At 37.3% G+C, this 10,132-nt stretch overlaps 1 pseudogene; it reads right to left on the bottom strand.

The window, feature by feature from the left end:
- Positions 1-1,981: 1,981 nt before the first annotated feature.
- LOC102923217 (NEDD8-activating enzyme E1 catalytic subunit pseudogene) lies at positions 1,982-3,307 on the bottom strand (annotated as a pseudogene).
- Between the last annotated feature and the right edge of the window lie 6,825 nt (positions 3,308-10,132).

Raw genomic sequence — 10,132 nt, 5'->3', positions numbered from 1 at the left:
TCTTTACACTGAGATGTCTGGACCTGAGGTCTTCACACCGAGATGTCTGGACCTGAGGTCTTCACACTGGCATGTGGGGACCTGAGGTCTTCACACTGAGACCTAGAGACCTGAGGTCAGCATGAGTTCTGGTAGCATAAAACCTTTTTCAAAGTAAAGATAGTACTTAATCAGGGTATATATATATATTAGTACCTCTTCTAATTAATTAGAAGAATTAATTCATATTAATTGTATATATATACAATTTATGATAAAGCTGGAAGGCAGTTAGCTATGATAAAGAATTTAGCAGATTTACTTTGTATAGGGAAACTGAAAACTAAAAAAACAATTATACCCAAGTCAATGCAAGGATAGAGCTCAGTGAAAGGGTTCACTTAGGTGTTTAGAATGGCCTAGAAGAGCATTTTACACAGAACTAATCTTATGCACAAGCTATCCTGAGGGATAACACTTTTGGAGATGGAAGAAGACAACCATGGCTTTCTGCTTCCTGAGGTTTGTGAATGTAACCAGCTGCTCCATTTCACCACCACAGAGTTGCTGTTGTTATGCCTTCCCTGCCTGGTGGATGAACTGTGTCCTCAAACCACATGCCCAAACAAATCCTTTCTTTCTCCTAAGTTGCTTCTTGTCAGGTACATACTCACAATAATGAGAAAGGTAATTGAAATGGACAATTGGCACTGAGAAGTAGTTGTTTCTATGATCAAGTGTCTATATAGGTTTTAGGCCTTTGGAACTGGTTCAAAAAGAGGATATGGAAGATTTGGGAGGCATCAGCTAAAGAAACCCTGGAGTATTATAAACAGAGCTTAATGGGCTATCCTGGTGAGAATTCTAATGACCAGAATGTTGATGGTAATGCCCACAGTGAAGGCCAGACTCACAAAGTTTCAGAGGGAGGGAATTATTCTATTAAGAATTGTGCTAGAGGGCATTTATGTTATATCCTGGTAAAAACTTAGACTACATTCTGCCAATGTCTCAAAACTTTGAGGAGACTGAATTTAAAAGAATTGGACTAATTATTTCAAAGAGGAAAGAGTAGTGCCAACCCAAAGAGTGGAGCCAACACACTCGTATTGCTATAGCTCCAAGCTACTTCTGATTCCATGCATTTCCCATGACGATGGACTGTAATCTCAGAGACATAGATAGATAGATAGATAGATAGATAGATAGATAGATAGATAGATAGATAGACAGATAGATAGATGTTTAGTGCAAAAGCATCAGTGATAACTATTTAAACATTAATTTTCTTTGAACAGCCATTGTCTTGGTTTAAGTTTGTGCATAGTGACATCTATGGCATTGCAAATAAACACATGAAAATACTTCATATTTTCATGCACAGATATTAATCTGTAATACTGTTTACAAATTATTATGGGCAAGTTAACTCTATAGTAATTAATACACATTTGGATAGCCACAATTATATGAGTAGTAATAAGGAAACAGCCTATATTTGATATACTCTAGATGTCAGGTTGTAATATTTAATGTTCTTAAAACATAATTCCTCATTTCCATTCAAGGATACATTTCTATTCATGTGAACACTCAGCTGTGAGCTGAAGAATACATTCTTTGACCATAATAACAAACACACAAAAGACAGTGTTTGTCCTGCTTTAAAGAAGCAATACATTTGTTCATAATCTTTCTCTCCAGGCATCATTTTCCATATTACTAATGAAAATGCTTACTAGCCCAACCCTAAAATTCAGTCTTCAAGAGAACCTTATAAAGTTAAAAAGAGCCATTAATATATCAATAAATTATATATATATATATATATATATATATATATATATATATGCAAATTCTAGTAACACTAATGCTAAAAATGACATCAGTTAAATTTCCTTTCTTGGGTGTCTCATCTTCACTACTCTTCAATTAAATTCCTTAGCATTCATAAAGTATATTATTTCTATAAATTTTCTATTATGTACAGTATTTATTTTCCTTAAGTAAAATCAAGTTTGAATAGTACAGTCTGTGGTGTGGTAACATCAGCAACAGCCAGTTCTTGTCCATCCACAAGTCCTAATTCTTTTAACGTCTTGGAAAGATTGGGCCTTGTTCGATGTTCTTCAATAGATGTTACTGACTGCAAATAAAGTGCCCTGTCCTTTCCGTCCACTGTAGCTGTGATCACTGGAGACTTCATTTGCAGAGAAGCACTATTGGTCAGACAGTCTAAAACTTCTTGTAGTTTAGCTGATGGGGAAAACTGAACGTTTTGAGGAAGCTGGCTACATGCTGGACAATTTTTCTTTCTCTCTGCTTCAAATGTGTATGTGTACAGTCCATCTATATCGTTGAATACCAAGCAATTATTAAGGGGAATGTATGCACTTGTGGCTGTCTTAAAAACCTCAGTGGCACACACAGCTGCAGTGACTGAATTTGTAGAAACTACTGCAGGAATGATTCATCTTACTACCCCCTGAGTGAGTCTATAGCTAACACCTCTAATATTAGATTGTGATGCTCTCTCTACAGACTTTTGGAAAATCCACCAAATATGTTCAGGGTCATCTCCATCTAATGGAACCCCATCTCCAAAAGGTTGCTCTTTAGGCCATTGCAACATCCTTACATACTCAATAGAGTGTTCTGGGAGCCTGGGCATAGATGCAATGGTGCACATGGGAAGCTGACCTGCGGGGGATAAAGTTCCAGGGTGCACTCAGCACCAGCAGTCATCCCAGGCAAGACCACCCGGGCATTTCCTTTAAAGCCTCCTGTCCTCCCATCTATCAAAGGGACAATGGAGCTTGGATCCAACACACCATCTTCATAATTTAGAAGAGATATCAGCATTCCATTGATCTATCTTCTGGCTATGAGAGAGTCCAGGCCACATACAATAATATAAAATTGTCAGTAGAAAGTGTAATTAAAATCTTGTTGAAATGTGGGACCACATTGCATTTAGGAACTCGGTCATTTAGAAATTCTGCAGCAATTTCAGCCTTGGGTCTTCCAACCTCTTTAGGCCTAAATAAAAACTGCCTATTAGATTGTTCATGTCTATAATATGAATCTGTTTAAAATCAGACAATGCTAGATTTTTCAGGAACTCACATCCTAAGCCACCGGTTCCAATGACTAGAACTTTGCATGTATCTAACAAGAACTGGAGCGATTCAGTTCTTGGTTCGAAATCGGGGTGTGTGGAGGGTTCAGATCGCTCAAGGAACTTCTTTACATGGTTCCAACGACCTTCCCAGTCTCCATTGTCCCCACACCCACCATCAAAAGCCATTGGCTCCTTGCCATCTGCCATATTGTTCCCCCCAGAATGATTTTCATCAGCAAGTTTCATGATAAGAGAGCACTCAGGCATCCTCCTGAAGAGCACATGTAGGGGTTTCTGTACTTCTTTGTGACTTTTATGTTGTTCTGTAAATTCATCTGTTAAATGTTTAATATCTCTACAGATTCTCTTGGCAAGCTAATTTTTCTAAACTACATCTACCCTGACTATTATTGCCACATGTTACTTCTGTCTTTGGATCTTAGTGTCTTATAAACATCAAAATCTTCTGGAACTAGTTCCAAGGATCTTCCAGCCAAGTTACATAGCAAAAGATACTTTAAATAATGCAATGATTAAGTGTTCACTTGCAATCGAAGAGGTCCAGCATTTCAAATAATCAAATTAGATCACATCAAGCAAAAAAGTTTAGATAAACTTTGTAAATGACCACATGACAGAAACAGTGCAATTTTGAAAAGCATCTGCTCTCAATATCTATTAAAATAATTCAAGAGCAGTATTCCGATGACTAGTAGAAAAGGCTTTTTGTTTTTAATTTTCACGGTAAGGCTGAAGGTATGTACAGAAACCGTGAGGGCAGTGGGCGAGTTGTAATGGAGCCTGGAAATTTCCCTTGTCGTGCTGTGTGAAACTACTGTGACACTAATGCCTTGCACTGTCTCCGACACCTTACTTTCCATAAGGGACTCTGAACACACACACACACACACACACACACACACACACACACACACCCTCAAAGAGCACAGAGTATAGTTTCATCCCATTATTCAGAGGTCAGCAGAGGCCTGTAAGTAAAGCCTGAGAAAGACTGGACAGAGCAACAAGATATGGATGTGGCTGGGAGAAAGGAGACTCTTTTACATCTTGGCCCATTTCAGAGACTTGTTTTAAAGGCAATATTAAGATGGAGACTTTAGCTGTTCTCTACTTGTTATGAACAAAACCTCTAGACCTGGCATCTCTCATAATTTTCCCTGGAACAATATAACTCCTCTGTGAAAAACAACTTTGGAAAGATTATTTATATATAGATTTACATGTATATGCAGCGGAAAAATATATATGCAGAGAAAAACAGCATTTTCTCCACCTAAAATTACATTTATTGACAAGCTTATCCTAGGAAAGAAAGAATCTCACTTTGTGTAGACATCTGGAATGGAATGCAGGAATTATCTTTTATATTCTACAAAATAATGTACCAAATTATCTCCATTCACTCTCCATTTTCAGACTGTACTCAACAGGCACATTGTCCATGAAGCACCGGCAGTTAGAGAGAAATTGTGAAGGAAGCCTGGAGTTCACATATGTGCAGCCACGGAGCATGCTTTGCAGTCCATCATGGCACAATGCATGCTGGGGCTGCTTTTGTGCTGATGCCTCCACTGGAATCATTAAGAGTAACACTGTGAGCTCTTGAGGAGAGACAGTCTTCTAAAAGAAGCATATGCAGGAATTTCTCCCAAAGAAAAATGAAGACATTCATTTAGTGAATATTTTCTGAATGATTACTAGCTGCCAAACACTGGGACCGCAGAAAGTTTATTTGTACACTTGGGAATATAGATAGTGAGATAATTATACCATAGTAGAATAACAGCTGACGTTTATGTGATATGTATTTCCATGGTAAATGTCTTTTATCCTGTTCAATTTCACAGAACCTAGTGTGTTTTAATAGAATTTTCTGTTTTTATTACTGTATGTATTACAATTGCTGTTGTCATTCCATATTATAGATGAAAAAACTGAGGTCCAAGCATTCTGAATGTCTCTGGGCTCACTTAGCTCTGAAGTGGAAGATCCTCAGCTAGCACAGTGTGGCTCCATGCCTTGAGCTTTCTGGTATACTATATCTGGGAGACAAAGGGAGGGGACACACATTGGAGGCCATGCCTTGGTGTACATAAAGCAATGGGGAGTAAAAGATGGTTTCCTCGGGAAAACAGTTTACCAGTGACTCCTTCTTTTCTCTTCTACCAGGAATCCCTAGAAGAAAACACTTGGGGGGTGGGAGTGGGGGCTGGGGGGGGGTGATTGTCTCACTGGTAAGCTTCCTACAAAAGGTGGCACAGCCTTGTGGATAAAGGCATTGCCTACAGCTGTACTTTCTGATAAAACTCTTATTTATTATTTTATTTTTTAAGAGAGAGAGAGAGAAGGGGGCATAAAGTTGGGCGGATAGGGAGGTGGAGAGGGGATCAAGGAAGAACTGGGATAGGGTGAAATACAATCAAAATATAAAAGTTTTTTGTTTGTTTTTAAGAAAGCCCTCTATTTATCACTTAGGAGTAATTCAACCTCAGGCAAGATTCTGCAAAATGGAGTTGATGCTTTCTTTCTCCATTTATTATGGGTATAGGATTAACTCTTTCAGGGAGCTTATTTGTGTGTAATATTGACACAAATCATGTACTGCAGAAATGTTCAATACACTTGAAAAGTTTGTAACAACAGCCATAGTTTGTGTGTAGTGTACACACCTTTAACTCCCATAAATGGGAGAGAACACAGGAAAATTACAAGTTTGAGACCAGCCTGGACTACATACAGAGATTCCGTTTCCTCCCCGCTGCTCTTCAAATAACTACAGATAGTGATCTTTGGGGAAGGTGATAAAAATTACTTTGCTTTAGAATCTCCCATGCCAGCAAAACATTTCTTCATGTAAAGTGGAACATTTAGGCTGCTGTGGCAAATAGGAGTAGAGACTGGGGATTAGAGAAGCTTGAACCCAATTCTTAGATTTCATGAATGAGCCTGGGGCCCGGTTTAGGCATTCCTAGATTCCAATCATATATCTGTCTCTTGACTCTTGAACAAGCAATGTAACAACTTTATTTTATATTCCTTTTTTCTTGAAATGAGAAAAACTATTCCTATAGTTAGCTGAAAAAACTCATGACATGGTTCAGCACAGAGTAAAGAACAAAATTGTAGCTCTTATAAATATTACTGTAAATTCAGTGAGGGATTGGGGAAAAGGCAATTAGTTTTTGAGCCTTATTTTCCTACTACATACCAAAGTTTATTATAATTGCTTAGCAAGACAAAAAAGATGTGTGTGTATGTGTGCATGTGTGTGACATTAATGTAAATAAAATGATGGAGAAGCAAATGAATGGAGGCCCATAAGATAGCTCTTCATCTCTCAGATGTAGTAGTTAGGGACCATGTGGTTGATGTGAGACGAATTTGAATGGTATTAGAGGCTAGTTTGTTTTCTCCTTTGGGTGCCATAGCAGAGAGCTGGCTCAGCTAACTGAGAAGAGAAGGGAAGGCATCAGGCTGGTATCACTTTTCTGGAGGAGCCGGGCTCAGAACTTGGTCTTAAGTTTACACACTACTAACGTAACTTCTGTGGCTTTGAAGCCCGAAAATGTGTCTTATGACTCAGAGAACTGGTTATGACTAGTCTTAGTAAGTGGTGCTCACCCTACTGGACACTCATTCTTTCTTGGAGTATTGGCTAATGCATTCTAGGCTGTCCCCTCTTTCCTGGGATTTCACCATGATGCATGATGACTCCTGTGCCTGGCTCACATTACCGACCAGTGTCAGTCCTATAAATATGTTCTTTGGCTTTTCTTCTTCTAAGTTTTGTTTTCCCCACAATCAGAGTCTGTTTCACTGCTGTGTGTCCATGGACATGACATGTGCCAAAAGAAATAATACCTGTAAGGTTAATACTTAAAAAAAATTCTAGGAAAAACTGTTCTTTCAAAGTGAGTGCCCAAGACTAGTTAAGGATTAGAGTCAATCAAATGAACTGTGGACATAACAACCTATGTTCTCATATTTCAGTACTCTCCACATACACACATACACACACATCTTTTTTTTGTCTTGCTAAGCAATTATAATAAACTTTGGTATGTAGTAGGAAAATAAGTTTCAAAAACTAATTGCCTTTTTCCCAATCTCTTACTGAATTTACAGTAATATTTATAACAACTAACATTTTGTTCAAGCTCTATGTATGGTTTGCTCCCCAACTTAGAGTCCATTAAATTTTTTTTGCCTCATAGCACTACCCTCCCTGACTAATCTGCCCCATACTGTCATCCTATTCTTTAAGGCTCTGCATTAAATTGTCTGTGCTCTAGACCTCTTTACAATATGTCTGTCAGGAGAGCATGACCCTACATTTTGTTCTCAGATAAATGCCGGGTTCCTAAATAAGTGTTTATCATATATTACCTCAGTAAATATTTGCTGAATCCATATTCAATATATATCCTGAAACAATTCTTGTGTTAAGTCAATCTATACAGTACTGATTACAGCACCCTTGTCCACCAGAAGGGCATGCTATCTATTTCTTTAAGGCATATGCCAGCAGTAATTACATTTTTAATCCATTAGAAAGTCTTGACTAGGTACATACATTATAAAGGTTCTCATGGATTGTGAAATTCATGAGGCAAATCAGTGGGGAATGCCACTTCTTTGTTTTTTAGCTGACTTTGTTTACACAGTTAAAAAGCCAAGCTAGCACTACAAGACAATTGGTGGTTGCTGAATTCTTACAAAGCCTTTGTTTGGGTTTTAGCAGCACTGTGTATTGTTTTGCTAATAATTATGTACTGACTCCCTTGCTGCTTTAACCCTCCTCCACCACCCCACACCCCAGCATTTCATTCTTGCTTCTTTTCATGGCAAAAATTTATCTTCTATATTGCCTATGTTTGGGGCTTTAGTGAGCCCACAAGATTACCACTTTCCTTAGGGTTCAAGGACTCCACTAATCAGTATCTTGCAGTAGTTTAATGACCCCATGGAATGGAAGCTATTCTTCCAAATTGTTACAGTTGATAGTAAATGGAACTCAGTCTAAAAGCTGAGTCTTTTGACTCACCACTGGATGCCGATTTCACACACTCAGTCTCTTACTGTTTATCATTTTTCTTGTTTATATTCCTCTGACCCGCGTCCCATTTGTGTGAAGGTTTTTGTGAGCCAGCCAATTTTACTTCAATCTTAAAGCAAGATTTCATGAGTTTCAATTAAGTATTTTTCTAATGCTCAAATATACAGGGTCTACTACAGGACTTCTTTAGTGCTCTAATTATGTAATGAAACTGAAAGGAAATCAATCACGCTCCCCTGGCAAGCTTGCTTATTAGAAACTCATGCTGTTGTGCTGTTTATTGCTTATTCTGTGTCCTCTGGATTTCACAAAAACAATTTTTTTTAACTATACTTCTACTGTTGTGACAAATAAATCTTTATCTTGCTTTATTTTTGCCCCCAGAAAACCAAACTAGGCTTCCATTTTCCTTTTTCTTTGTTCTGTGTTATCATTGATTTTAAAGTGATATTTAATGTGACATGATCATACAGTTTTCTGACAAATATATTTGCATTCCAATTATTAGGTATTTATAATCTATGACACTCTCAGGTTAATCTAATTCATAAAATCTGTTGTCACGTTCCATAGGAGAGGACGCTCTGAGAAAAGTGGATGATGGTTTTAGATTTGAGAGTTTATTGGTCTCTTCATGAAGAAAACACAAGAAGTTGTTGAACTTATTAGCTGTTTTTAGCTCCTGTAAGAAGTAACCACAAATTTGATGGCTTAAAGCCACAACATTTTAGTGTTCTGCAGAAAGCAGACTTGAGATCTCTGTAGTGAAACTCTTGCCTTACCTGATCTTTGTTTCTGGGATTGGCCAAGCATTCATGGTATTTGGCTTGTGGCTGTGTCACAGGAATAATGATGAATAGTAAAGAGAATGAGTGTATGAAAAAGGCACCCAATGGTGAGTCAAAAAACTCAGGCTTAGACTGAGTTCCATTTACTATTAACTGCCTTCCTATGAAAGGGCAGTGTTTATGTGTCTTCTCCCTATCTTCTTGTCTATCTGTAAAACACTATTTCTGTTTTCCTGTAAATAAATTGACTAGCCTTTGGGTTTAGAGACTATCCTCATTTAACATAATTAATCTAAATGTGATTGTATCTGTAAATTCTTTATTGTCTAAATAAGGTCATATTCCCAAGTAACAAAGGTTTGGTCTTTAGAAATTTGGATTTTGGAAGATGAGGTGCTGCTAAATACAATCTTTAACCATATACTTTGAAAATATACCAGGAGCATAAGAGTCTTGGTTCCTAGTTCTGGCTTATTTCCCTACCCTGAGGGATCCTACATTATTGACATTAACATCCTAGGGTTTTTTTTTTTGTCTACTTATTATCACACTGATTCTAAGACATAGAGACAAAGTCTAAAATGCAATGTAACCTTCAAGTAGCAGTGGCAGAGGCAGAATAGAGAAATAGATACCTCCAAAGGGAACTATATACCTAACCAAGATCTTTGAACTTTTTTCTTCTCCTTGAAAGTACTTAAGAAAAATAAATGAAAAGAAAAGAAAGAAGAAAGTATCCATTGCTACCATGGCTCACTGTGACTGGGTTTCTGACAGAGTGATAAGATGGAAGACATACGTTCTATGAAGAATTGAGATGTCTCAAATGAGTCTCAGAGCCAATAATCTAGTTTTAACTATTGTGTAATTCAAAATAAAAGATTGCTTAAATCAGTAGTTTTCTGGGAAATTGCCTATGTTAAAAAAACTCATCCTGATTATAAGTTTGATAATTTGATTTTGTAACAGAAATAGTTTAGCTACTAGATTACAAATCCATGAAAAATTCACAATTGTCTTTTGTGAGCCAGTATGAGTTTATTCCAACATACCACTCAATTCTTTCAACAGTTTTCTATATGAGAGTACAGAAAAGCTTGGCTGTCATATAGATAATAGACATTAATTTGGTGATGTTTTAGGTTGGAATATAGAAGGTTTACAAAA

Source organism: Peromyscus maniculatus, chromosome 2, assembly GCF_049852395.1.
Source record: "Peromyscus maniculatus bairdii isolate BWxNUB_F1_BW_parent chromosome 2, HU_Pman_BW_mat_3.1, whole genome shotgun sequence".
Classification (NCBI taxonomy): domain Eukaryota; kingdom Metazoa; phylum Chordata; class Mammalia; order Rodentia; family Cricetidae; genus Peromyscus; species Peromyscus maniculatus.
Note: the sequence above shows the minus strand (reverse complement) of the source record. Positions and strands in the feature narration are given on the sequence as shown.